The following is a 12576-nucleotide window of genomic DNA, read 5'->3' on the forward strand; positions in this document are numbered from 1 at the left end:
CCACCCTGCACCCCTGCTCAAGACTAAAATGCCACCCCAACTTGCAGTGTGCCTGTCGCCCCCACATCTACCTAAGCTACGAAAAGAAAACTCAGAGGAGGAAAAGGACCCCACCCATGTCCCCACACCCCCCACAATGTCCCATTGAGCAATTGTCAGGATTTTCAAACCACAGTTTGAAGCCTACAACAGACCCTTGAGTACCATGCAACTGGAGTTCATTCCTGTTCCATAAGTCCACCTTCTGCCCTGCCAGACTGCTCCTCCGGTGAACTCTGCTTCGGTAGAGCGTCCAACCAGTCTGATACCACTTCTGGATTGTCGAAAAAATAAGTCCGCTCTGCATGTTCGATTCGTAGTTTTGCTGAGAAGAGCATGGCGTACTTGAGAACCATGTCGCGCAGTCGCCTCTTCACCCCTAAAAATCCAAGTCTCTGCTTCTGGACCGATTGAGTGAAGTCCGGGTAAAAGCTGATGGTAGCATTCTCGAACTTTGTGGGGCCATTCATCCGGGAGGCCTGCAGGATAGCGTCCCTATCCCGAAAATTGAAAATTCTCGCAATAATAGGCCTCGGTGGTGCACCCAGATTCGGTCTTGCGCCTGGAACTCTGTGGGCTCGTTCAACCATAAAGAACTTACTCAGTCCCTTAGGTGCGAGGTGGTTAACGATGAGATCTTCCACAAAGAGGTCCACCGATGGTTCTGTGGCCTTCTCCGGAACCCCAATAATACGAACATTGTTCCGCCTGGCTCTCCCTTCATAGTCATCCAGACGACGGGTGAGGGTGGCACTGGCAGTTCTTAAGCGCCCGACTTCAGTTTGGAGATCCGCGACATCACCCGTCAGGCTGGAGGTCTTAAGATCCAGAGACTTGACTTTTTCATTCGTCTTCGCCAGGTCCGTGCGGATCAAGTTGACATAAATCGCCACTGTATCCAATTTGTGATCGAGGGTCGCTATTTGTTGTCCCAGTGTCGATTTGATCCCTTCAATTGCCGCCATTACGTCTTGTAAGGTCAGCTCCGCGCCGTAGTCGGAGGGTCAGTCCTCTTGTGACCTACCCGATCCACCGGGGGAGCCCTTAACTTGGGCATAGCGGTCCATACTATTAGTCTGTGTATAGCCACCTCGCCTAGTGGTCTTGAGTTTCTGCGTGGCACTCTCCGGTTTCTTAGCCATATCGGGCGAAAGTCAGATCTGGGCCGATGAGGCAATGTAGAAAGATGGCGGTCCTCGTCTCACCTCAGGCTGAAGGGATCAAAGCTGGAGGGCACAGGCCAGATGGTCACACCGAGTAACACGGTGCTGGAGAGCAACACTCGTGCGTAACACAGGGCTGTAATACTCCGGGAGTGGGGTGGTCCCTTCACCAGTCGCAGGTCTTCCCTGGAACAGAATCGAAAGTGAAAGTCACCGGACCAGACAACCCCTCCTCCGCCAGCCGATGTTATTCAATTACTGCTCGGGCACCATGCCAACTCCACAGCCAGGCTTCACACAGATGTAGGCCCCAATCTTCGAAGCTCCGTTCCTCCGGTTCTCGGGGTCCGATTCAGGATCTGAAAGCGAAGTTCGCCTCACTCGCGGTTCGCCTTCCCAAAGACGTCAACGAGAAACAGGATAATGGACAGGATAAATACGGGAGGTTACGAGGGTCTCGGGAGCCCTAAGCTCACGCGGCCATCTTGGTTGCGCGCGAAGCTCCTCCTCAACCTATAGTTTATTGAAGGGCTAGGGTGGGTCCAGGGGTACAGATTGCCATCCTCTGGACTGCCTTTACACCTGTCAGCAATCAATAGGTGTTTGCTGAAGGACTAGAGTTGGGTCAAGTGATGTACACTGCCACCTTTATCCTGCTTTAGTCCTTCAGGAGCTTTTGGGAGTTTATTGACGGTCTATGGGTAGAGTCAGTGCTAGGCATTACCACCCATTTCCCTGCGCTCCTCAGCAACATATAGGATTTTAATGAAGAACTAAGGGTGGAACGGCATCCTATTGCAGCTGAGAAATTAATAGGGGGACGAAGGGTGGAACATTTTCCTCTTCTTCAGGAAAGTGGAAGTCTGTGGCTCAGTCAGGCGCATTCCCTGCTCTACCGACCCCCTCCTCCTCACTCCCCCTCTCGCTTGGTGGAATAAACACACTGTCCCTGCTCAAGAGCCTCGTCATTACTCTAGGACCTGTCATATGAGCTAGCCGATCTGGAATAAACACTCAGGAGGTGATTCCTGGAACGAGAGCAAGCCATAATGGAGTGTGTGGGCCGTTTTAAGTGCTTAGACATATTAGGAACAATTAGGCATTTCTTCTGCTTAGGCAAGCCAGAGGAACTGTTAATCTTAGTTTTCAGTTATGTTTGCTGCAATCAAGAGCAACGCAAAAGAAATTAGTTACTTTTATCAACAGCATAATCAGGTTTGTTTTGTTGAGGTGTGCGTTTCTAAGTGTTAACACAATATTCTTTCTCATAAAGATGTAAGTGACTTTCTGGGTCCAGTAAAAATACTGCTGATTCGTCAGACATTGAATGGTTTTCCAAGGATGCACTTTATTTTCTGCTAGAAAACAGCCTACTGAGCAAAATCAAAAATATTTTTAGAGCATTTCGTGCCTTGGTACAGGGAGCGCTAGTCAAGGTCGCCAATATGTAAGGATGTTCTTTAAAGGGGGACGTCCACTGAATGGTGTCACAACAGCTCGTAAAACTCTAGTAAACGTAATCAAGCAAAGGCTATTCTGCAATGCCTATTGTTTTGGTGATTGTTAGCAATGCAGAGCTGGATAAAGAGAACTGTGTAATGAGGAGGAAGAGGCAATTGGAATGTGTAGATTCATTTGTATATCAAAAGAACTGGTGAGCGCCAGGGAGCACAGCTTCCTCTCCAGGACACCAGTAACAACTGACGACCTGGATTGGAATCCATGAAGAAACCACAGAGATTCTATGCCTCGCTCAACCTACGTACTTTAAAAGAACACAACACATCATGCAATAATACAATGCATAATAAAAGTAACTACATAACACAAACTGTTTTGTTCCTGTCCACCGGTGGCCCTTTTAAGGAAAGTGTGTGGGGACGTAAGGAGAGGAAACCCTGACAGTGTTTGGTACTCTTTGAGATGCCCTAGTTGCTGTGGTTTGGAGGACATAAAAGCACACTGAATGGAGCTGGGAAAAGACAACCAAGCACGCTTAAGAATTGAGCAGGGGATTTTGAGGACACCCAGACTCCCTTTCAGATATCAGTGCCCAGATGAACCAGACACCATTGCTGTTTCTGTCTGTGCATCTCCAGCACGCCCGGACTAGCGCTGATTTGTATAGCAAAGTAATGAAGTCTTTCAACAGCAAATTCTACTAAATATTTTTACAATAGCGCATTTTATTATTATTTGACCGAATCCCAGGCATTCGTATCATGGGTATCTTTGTGGAAGCTTGAATTTGGTAGTTTCCATGCTGCTTCTAAAAGCTGTGTTGAACTTGCAGTCTCTGTTTTCCAGAACGCCAGTCTCGCTATATAATGAGTACTGCTGATCTGGCATGCTGGTAGAAATTTGTTTTTATAGTGTTCCGAAGGCACAAGACATTGATTACAAGGGGTAAACAGAGAATCGGATTTGCTGTCTGTAATGGAGATCTGAATATCCTAGTTGGCTGGTTAGGATCATGACAGGCCTTAATCCTTCTAAGGTTGATAGCATTTTTTCTCGTGGGTAAAACACCTATCAATAAAATAACAAGAGGCAATTCAGTTTGTGGCGTGTGCCATAAAAACAGTTAAACCAGTGTATGGCAGGAGTGTCCACCAGTTCAACACAGACCCAGTTTGTTGAAACAAGAGTTTCAAGCAGTGCTTAATTTTTATAATAAATAAATAAATGAATGAATAAGTACCAGGGCCCACATAAGGAAGCCCATGCTGCTTGCCCCAGCCAGTGCTGCCAATGACAGTGCCAACACTCCTATAAGTGTGACAATTGCAACAGTTTCAGGCCCCCAAATCTATAAGAATGGCTTGGGCATCAGGTATTAGCAATTTCAATGTATATAGAAATAATAAACAACTGTTGTTATGCTCATCTCTAATTTAGATAAACAGCGCAACCATGTAGCTGACAGATTGTCATAAGTCCGGTGTTGGCAGTTCAGTGCCAGTGCCGAGCACTGGAAACCACCAGCTCAAATTAAGCACTGGTTTCAAGACATTCAAAAATGGTACATCTGCAAGTGATTAATCTAAATAAAACTCAGTTACATAGTCAGTGTGTAATGATGAAGGTCCACGCAGGAAGGATGAAAAACAGGATAACTTTATTGAACATAGTTACATGTACAGCAAGTAGTTAAGTTCTCAAGAGCAGCCCCACCAGGAGCAGCCTGTATGCTGCTCAGTCCATGTCCAACTGTCACTTCACCTCTCTGTGTCCCAACATTCCGAGGCTCATCGAGACTCCAACATTCTATTGAGTCAGAGCACAGGCACTGGCTGAGCAGGAGAGTTAAAATACATTACATAACAAATGCAGGATACTACACAGTGCTTACTGTGAAACTGGTTGGAAATTGCTTGTGTTTCCGCTCAGAGGGGATCCAACATGTTGGGCAGGACTATTTCTATTGGCGCATCAACAAGCCACTTTGCATATGGATGGTTCTTGTCTGAGGTGGATCTGTGGATAAAGAAACCAGTGGCTAAGGTTAAGTCAAGCATTCTGCCCCTCACTGTTTTGCCTATCCTGGAAAAATTGCACAGATACAGCTGTTCTGTGTTTGATACCTTTGGTGTACATAAAACAAGGAGTATCCAAACAATTTGGTGTTTGCTATCTAAAACAGTGCTTAACATCAGGATGGGACTATGACAGAAAAAAGGGCCCAGGCACCAAAATAAATGTGAACCAGATACCTAAAATAGTGCCCCATGTTTTTAAAATGGGGTCGTTTTTAACTTGTAAAGACATGATGTGTGTTTTGCAAGGCATGATAGACTGCATTGATTTGTGCTTGCTGCAGGCAATGTTTGTTTTAATATTAGGGAAATAAAAAGTAAAATCTGCCCACCATACTATAAAACAGGCCCACAAACAGCCAAAAAAGACCCATACTGATGAGTCAGACCAGCCCATCGGGCACTGCCTGACTGCCTATAGGCCAGTCCTACAAGTTTAACATTAACATACTCTGCTCAGAGGAGACACCCAGATTTCCTGTGCATATACTCGGCTGTGAAACAAGAATGGCACAGGATTGGAAACTGAGCATAAACTGAACACGTGCATTTTTTGTGAATAAAAGGATCAGTGCAGCAGTAGCAGCAAAGCCTAGATTGGATGAGCAGGCGGAGAAGTCATTGGATCTGTGCCATCTTAGTACAGAATGGCTCTTCCAAGGGGAATCATTAACACGTGTACCACACAGTGTTCGCCTTAATAAGTTAATAATTAGTAACTATGCATTTACTAGCCAGTACTGGCCATAATGGATTGTGCCAAGGCATATATTGGCTTTGCTGTAAAGATATTCCCTGGGCTTTTGTATCTGCATTCGGGCATTAAAGGCTATACCTTGCATTTGGGACAGGTTTGGTATATAAATTTGTAACAGGCATGTTATATTATGTTATATTATACTATTTTATAAAGCGCACAGCTGCCCCGGCAAAGGGGTGTTCCAGCACTGATAGCAGAAATTAGGAGGCTACTAACAAAAGCAGGGCCTATAGCAGAGGGAAGAGGTGAGTTTTAATAGCCTTACGAAATGCCAGGTAGTTATTCATGCTCTGGATATGTATTGGAAGAGAGTTCCAGAGTTTGGCTGCAAGTGTGCAGAAGGAGCGCCTACCAGCACACACCCTCCTCACCAGGGGAACAACCACCAGATGTTGACCCGTCGAGCGGAGTTGGTGAGTGGGTGTATACGGTAAAAGCAGGTTGTCCAAAATGCCAGGAGGGGAGGAATTTAAAATTTTTAAAGAAATGCAGAGGAACTTAAACTCTGCATGTCTGGCCACCGGCAGCCAGTGTAGCCGACGGGTGGCACTGCTAGTAGGACAGGTTCTAGGGAGGCCAAGGAGAGTTCTAGCAGCTGCGTTTTGGACCCTCTGCAATATCAGGATTTATATCTTGTCCGCCCCTAGGTAGAGCGAGCTAGCGTAATCCAGTCTCAATAGAATGGAGGCCTGAACAATAACCTGCCTGATGGACGGATCGAAAAAAAGGATAAAAAAAAACAACAGCGGTTTGAGCCCCCGCAATATACCAAAACAGGTCCCTGCCACTTTCTTAGTTTGGACCTGAAAGCTAAGAGCCGAGTCCACCCAAACACCTAGGGGCCGATTCACAGAACTAATCTGAGACAAAATCTGAAACTTACTACTTTTGGTATTCACAGAAGACATTTAGTAGCAGTAAAGTTAGGATTTTGTCTTACGTTAGGATTTTGTCTTAAGTGAAACTTAAGTTAAACTTAGGTTAAACTTACATTTTTTTTTAAATCTTTTTATTTTATTGGAAGACAAGAATAAATGGCAGTCAACACATCGAGACAGAGATCAATCACATGTGCATCTAGGGCAATCACAGTACATACATTGCAAGTTAGTACAGAAACTTTTCAGAATCATGCATCACGTTATCTTTAAAGTGCGAGTGGTTCGTCAATTTGGGTAGTCAGGGGGGGTTCGCAAATGTTGCCCCTGTACTCATTCCATCTGGACCATATTTCTGTCCATTTCCGTGGGCAGCCATGGGCCACATATGCTGTTTTTTCCTGAAGCATGCACCAATCAATATCAGTCTTCCAGGGACCTAGCCTAGGAGTAGTAGTCGCCCCCATTGCCTAGCTATATTACGTTTGGCAATGGCAAATCCAAGCGTTGCCCAAAGCTTCCCTCGGGGCGGCAGATCTGTGGGTTCCCAGATGTTTAATAGACACCTCTTAGCTTCCACTCGGAGCTCCACCCCCATACCTCCTGCATACAGTGGGTCACTCTAGCCCAGTAGTTCCTAATCAGCGGGCATTCCCACATTATGTGGAAGTATGTCCCCACCTCCCCGCAACCTCTCCAACAACGCCCGTCCTCACTGTGTCCCATGCGTTGCAGTCTGGTTACTGAGAAGTATGCACGATGCAGGATTTTCAGCTGAATCAGCCGGAGCCTCGCCGATATGTCCACCTCCTTGGCGGAAGCCAGAGCGTTCCCCCATTCTTCCTCAAGTATTTCCAGGCCGTCAGCTTCCCATTTCCTTCTAAGGGGGGCAGGAGGTCGGGGGAGTTGTTAATAATTTTCTTATACGTAAGCGAGATGGCATGTTCGGGGAGGTGACCCTCTAGGAGTCTGTCCTCCAGGGGGGAGGAGTCTGGGAGTTGTGTACCCGCAGGGATATTTTTCTGGAGGGAGTGCCTGATCTGCATGTACCTGAAGTATTCTGTATGGGCCAGCTCGTAGGTGCTCTGGAGTGAGGTAAAGGACACTACCCCCTTCGGGCCCCATAGGTCCCGAATTCGGGAGATACCTATGAGGTCCCAGCTTCGGAACCCTTTGGTACGGTTCAGTGTTCCTAACTTCTCCGAGACCCATAGGGGAATAGCCTTTGTAAGGGTCTCAGCCCATCCCAACTTCCTTCGTACAATGTGCCACAGCTGCACTGAGTGTTGCGTGGGCCCAGTAAGTTGGTATCTACCAGGCTTGGAGTAAAGCGCCGCCTCGAAATTTCCCCCGGGCAGGAGCCAGCGGTCCATGCCATATCCCGGGTCGCCACCAGCACAGTTTGTACCCTGGTTGATAGCCGCCAGGTGGGCAGCCCAATAGTATTTGCGAATGTCCGGGAGCGCTATGCCTCCGTCATACCACCCCAAGGTCAATTTCTGGAGGGATATTCGAGGTGTACCATACCACAGCAGCTCTCTCTGTTTGGCTTCGATAGCCTTAAAATACGAGTGTGGGACCAAGCCTGGGTGGTTCTGCAGTGCATATAAGAATCTTGGCAGTGCCATCACTTTAAAAAGCGCCGCCCGCCCCAGGAGGGACAATGGGAGCCGTCGCCAGGAGGCAGAGTCTCTTTTTAATCGCTGCAGGGGCGGCAGGAGTTTCCTCTCGTATCTGGTGGTCTTTTCTTGGATATAAAGATCCCAAGGTATCGAAACCCCTCAGTGGTCACTGCGATCGGGCAGTTTCGTGGTGCGGTTGGGGTGTTACCCTGTAGGGTGTACAGTATGGACTTATCCCAATTAATCCTGTATCCTGAGTTCTTCCCGAAACTGGCAAAGATATCCATGGCCACCATAAGGGACTTACGAGGCCTCGTGAGATAGAGGAGGATATCGTCCGCATATAACGAGATCCTGTCTTCCCACCCGTCAGTCCAGCGTATTCCTTTCAGGGAGAGATCCTGCCTAATCCAGGCAGCCAGCGGTTCCAATGAGAGTGCAAACAACAGAGGTGAGAGAGGGCTTCCCTGCCACGTCCCTCTTTCAAGCTCAAACACTGCAGAAATTGTGTTATTGACAGAGACCTGGGCCAAGGGTTTAGAGTATAGCAGACACACTCACCCTATGAAAGTAGGGCCAAAGCCCAGTTTTCGGAGGACTGCCATCATGTATGGCCCTTCTAGCGTGTCGAACGCCATTGCGGCGTCTAGGGATACCACAACCGCATCCTCCCGGAGAGTGTGACAGCGTCCCAGCACCCCGTGTAGCCGTCGGAGGTTGAGCGCAGTGTTACGGTGAGGCATGAACCCAGACTGGTACGGGTGGACTAGGGCGAGGAGGACAGGTTTGAATCGATTTGTGAGTACTTTGGCTAGGATTTTTGGTTCTGCGTTCAGTAAGGAAATAGGCCTGTATGAGGCACATGAGTCCCTTGGTTTCCCTTCTTTAGGAATAGCCACTATGGTGGCAATACGTTGGTCGCGTGGCAAGATGCGTATCCGAGAGGACGGGGAGTCGAATGTCGGTCAACAGGGAATCTGAATCTTCTTCAGGCCTGTCATAGCTCCTGCTATAGACCTTGCGGTAATGCCGCGCGAACTCCTCAACTATCTCACGGAGATCCGTGACGACCTGTCCTGATTCAGTCTTGAGCTCCGCCACTACTCTCTGAGCCTGTTGCTTCTTATCAGGCCAGGCTATTAGTTTGCCTGCTTTGTCCCCATGGTCGTAAAGTCTACCCTCCCTGTCTCTGGCCATAGTTTTGGCTTCATCAGTGGCTAAGGCCTTATATTCCGCAGCTTTGAGCTCCATCTGGTGCAGCATTCTCGGTGCACCCCCCTCCTGAGCCGCGGTCTCCAATGCCAGGAGGTCTCCCTCCATAGAAGTCATTTGCTTTTCCCGCTCCCTGCAGCGACCGGTAATAGCAGACAGGGCTTCCCCTCTTAGTACTGTTTTAAAGGCCTCCCACAACACCGACGAAGAGACCACAGTACCGCTATTTTCCTCGAAGTAGTGGTCAATTGAGAGGGTAAGCTTTTTCTTTATTTCTTCACTACGCAGGTACCAGGTGTTTATGGGCGCTATGTAGCCCTCCTGCCTGTCCCCGAACGTGAGATGGGCTAGTAATGGAGAATGATCCGAAATACCCCTTGCGAGGTGTGTAATTTCACGGATCGTTGTGTCGCGTTGCAGAGGTGACAATATGTAGTCAATGCGGGAAAAGGATCTATGCGAGCCGGAGAAAAATGTGTACCGTGTGTCCCTCGGCCAAAGGTCAGTGAGGCCGAAGGCCTCGAGGAAATCCGCTAGCCACCTTTGCCCATTGGTATGTCCCTAGGAGGGTTACGGTCAAGGGTCCCTGACACTACAGCATTGAGTCACCCCCCACTAGGAGATTCCCGTCTGGAAAGGAGAGGAGAAGTTTACCCAGGTCCTGGTATGATTGGGTTTGAAGTCCAGGTGGAACATAGACCGAGACCAGGTTAATCCTGCGACCCTCCCACTTGCCCGAAAGCATTACAAAGCGCCCTAGCGGGTCAAAGTCTGTGTGGTCGATGAGGAGGGGAAGGTCACGACGGAGCAAGATACCCACCCCGCGGGATCCTGAGGTAAATCCGGCGTGAGCCGCTAGGATATAGCCCCATTTATTTAGAGCATGGCGAGTGTTGCCCAGTAAGTGTGTCTCCTGCAGGAGTACCACGTCAGGGATGTGCCTTTTAATGAACTGCAGTACAATAGTCCTCTTCAGCTTGTCCCCCAGCCCATTGACGTTCCAACTCATTATCTTTAAACTCTTATCCCACTTCATAGCAATGCATGTTTTCTATCGATACCTCCTCACCGTGACTCCCTGTGTCGTGCACATGTGTATCCATACAGTTCTGAAATGACCCTCTTTGCATAATAGCACAAATTTCAACAACAATACAGTTCTTGCGTGACCTGACCAATCTTCTTCGTTCACCCCTAACTGTCCCCCTCCCTGCTCCCCTGCTCCGTAGGCTTTGAACTACCCACATCCCCAATTAGCAGAGTGCCTTTCGCCCAGTACTCACCCCGGAAGAGGAAGAAACAACAATTCTACGTAACCTGTCTTCCTTTCCTTACGTAACCGTTGGCTGGAGCGCGCACTGGCCCCGGCCCACCCCGCCACCCGAGTCTCTCCCCCACCCAAAACACAACAAAAAGAACAATGTGTCCGCACTTCACGCTCACAGCCAATTATGGGATCCAAGCGTTATCAATCTGTAGCTCACCCCTACGGTCAGAATGACACCCCCCAGCATGGATTTCCAGGCCATCAAGGAGTGATAGAGAGGGGTGGAGGGGGAAAAAGAGAGGGGGAGAGGGGAGGGGGAACAGGGGAAAACAAGGCAAAGGAAAGAGGATGTTGTAGGGGATGCGGACCACCCTAGCAGATACGGTCAACAGGCTGGCTCCCCAGTGGTACCCCTTCGGCACCGTGTCCCCCCCACAAGGGCAGCGGATGGAGCACAGCCCCCCCCGGTGAAACAACCCCCCTCAATACAGTACTTTACAGTTCATGACGGCTCCTCACTCTCCACGACCAGCCGCCCCGCGCAGGGTGTCCCATCTGGCGCTCGCAGATCGGCATCTCCAGGAGCGCTGGCTCTGTCCGTCCAGTTCCGATCTCCCTGCCGCTGACTCCGGAGATCCAACTTGTGTGTCTCTCCAGTCCTGGGCCCCCACTCCCTCACCCGTTGCTGACGATTCCCTGTCGAGCCAGTCCTGCACCTCCGCTGGTGAAGTGAAAAATATGGACTTGCCTCCGATATGACCTTAAGTCTGGCGGGGAAAAACATCATATACCTGAGGCCTTTTCCTCTCAGCGCCGCCTTCACACCCGCGAAGGGCCTCCTCTCACGCTGAACCTGAACAGTGAAGTCCGTAAAGAAACGGATGGTAACATTTTCATACTGCATGTCTCCAGTTTGTCTGGCCGCCTGTAAAATAGCGTCTCTGTCTCTGTAGTTGAGGATTTTTGCGATGATTGTTCTCGGCGGTGCCCCCGGTTTAGGCTTTGGGATGGGAGCCCGGTGTGCGCGTTCTACAGTGAAGATGTTGGATAAACGCTTGGGCTTGAGATGTTGAAGGATCAGATCCTCGACAAATAGTTCCATGCTGGGCCCCTCCAGTCCTTCCGGCACCCCTACCAGGCGGATGTTACTCCTTCGGGCCCTTCCTTCCTGGTCCTCCAGCCGGAGGGCCATCTGACGATGCTGGTGCGTTAGCACCTCCACTCGTTGTTCCAGCTTCTTGGTGGAGGTTTGAAGCTCTGCTATTCCCGCCTCATTGGCCTTGGTCCTCCCTGAAGTTTTGTTTAGGTCCGCACGTAATAGGTTGACTTCTATGGAGACCTTGTCTATTTTTGTTTCTAGGGTGGCGCCCAGCGTTTGTATGGCTGCCATGATGCTAGACAGTGACGGCTCCTTCTGGGTAGAAGAGTCTTCGATCGGACCCTTCTTCTGCGGTGTGCCCTTCTGCACTGTATATTTATCGATTTTATTGGTCTGAGTGGCCGTGCCTTGCTCGGGCCTCATAGTTCCTGATACTAGATCTCACGTTCTGGTCAGCTGCGCTTCTCGTCGCAGCCGAGGGTGTTGACCAGAGCGTTGGTGCGGGCCGGTAACTGTCCACCACTCCCGTCTCTCATAGGGGGGGAACTCCTGGGTCCTGATCAGTATGTCGTGGGTCGTCGGGCCGCTCTCGTCCCTCCGCCTCTGGGGCCTTCACCGCCTTCACCGGCCGCCGCCTCCCGGTGACAGGGTTGCACGCGGCGCTCGTGTCAGCCACCTGGCGCCGCACAGTGTCTCTGCCTAGTCCCCGCCAGCAGTTCTCACCCGTATATCATGGATTCCCCCAAGGAAATCCTCAGCTCCCCTCAAGTGCACTCACGGAGGGTGTGCCCCCAGGGCCAGCCAGGCTGTATGTTATGGTCTCCTCGCACTCAATGGCCTCCCAGGCAAGTGCATACAGTGCCCCTGCTTTGCGGTGCGTCGCCGCCCGCTTGAAGGGTAGGCGCCGCCACTACAGGCCGTTGCTATTGTTTCCGGCACGCACCCTGCCAAGCCCCGGAGGTGCAGAGACAACCTCACCTCCGCAACTCGGATTTATACC

Source organism: Lissotriton helveticus, chromosome 3_1 (genome assembly GCF_964261635.1).
Source record: "Lissotriton helveticus chromosome 3_1, aLisHel1.1, whole genome shotgun sequence".
Lineage (NCBI taxonomy): Eukaryota > Metazoa > Chordata > Amphibia > Caudata > Salamandridae > Lissotriton > Lissotriton helveticus.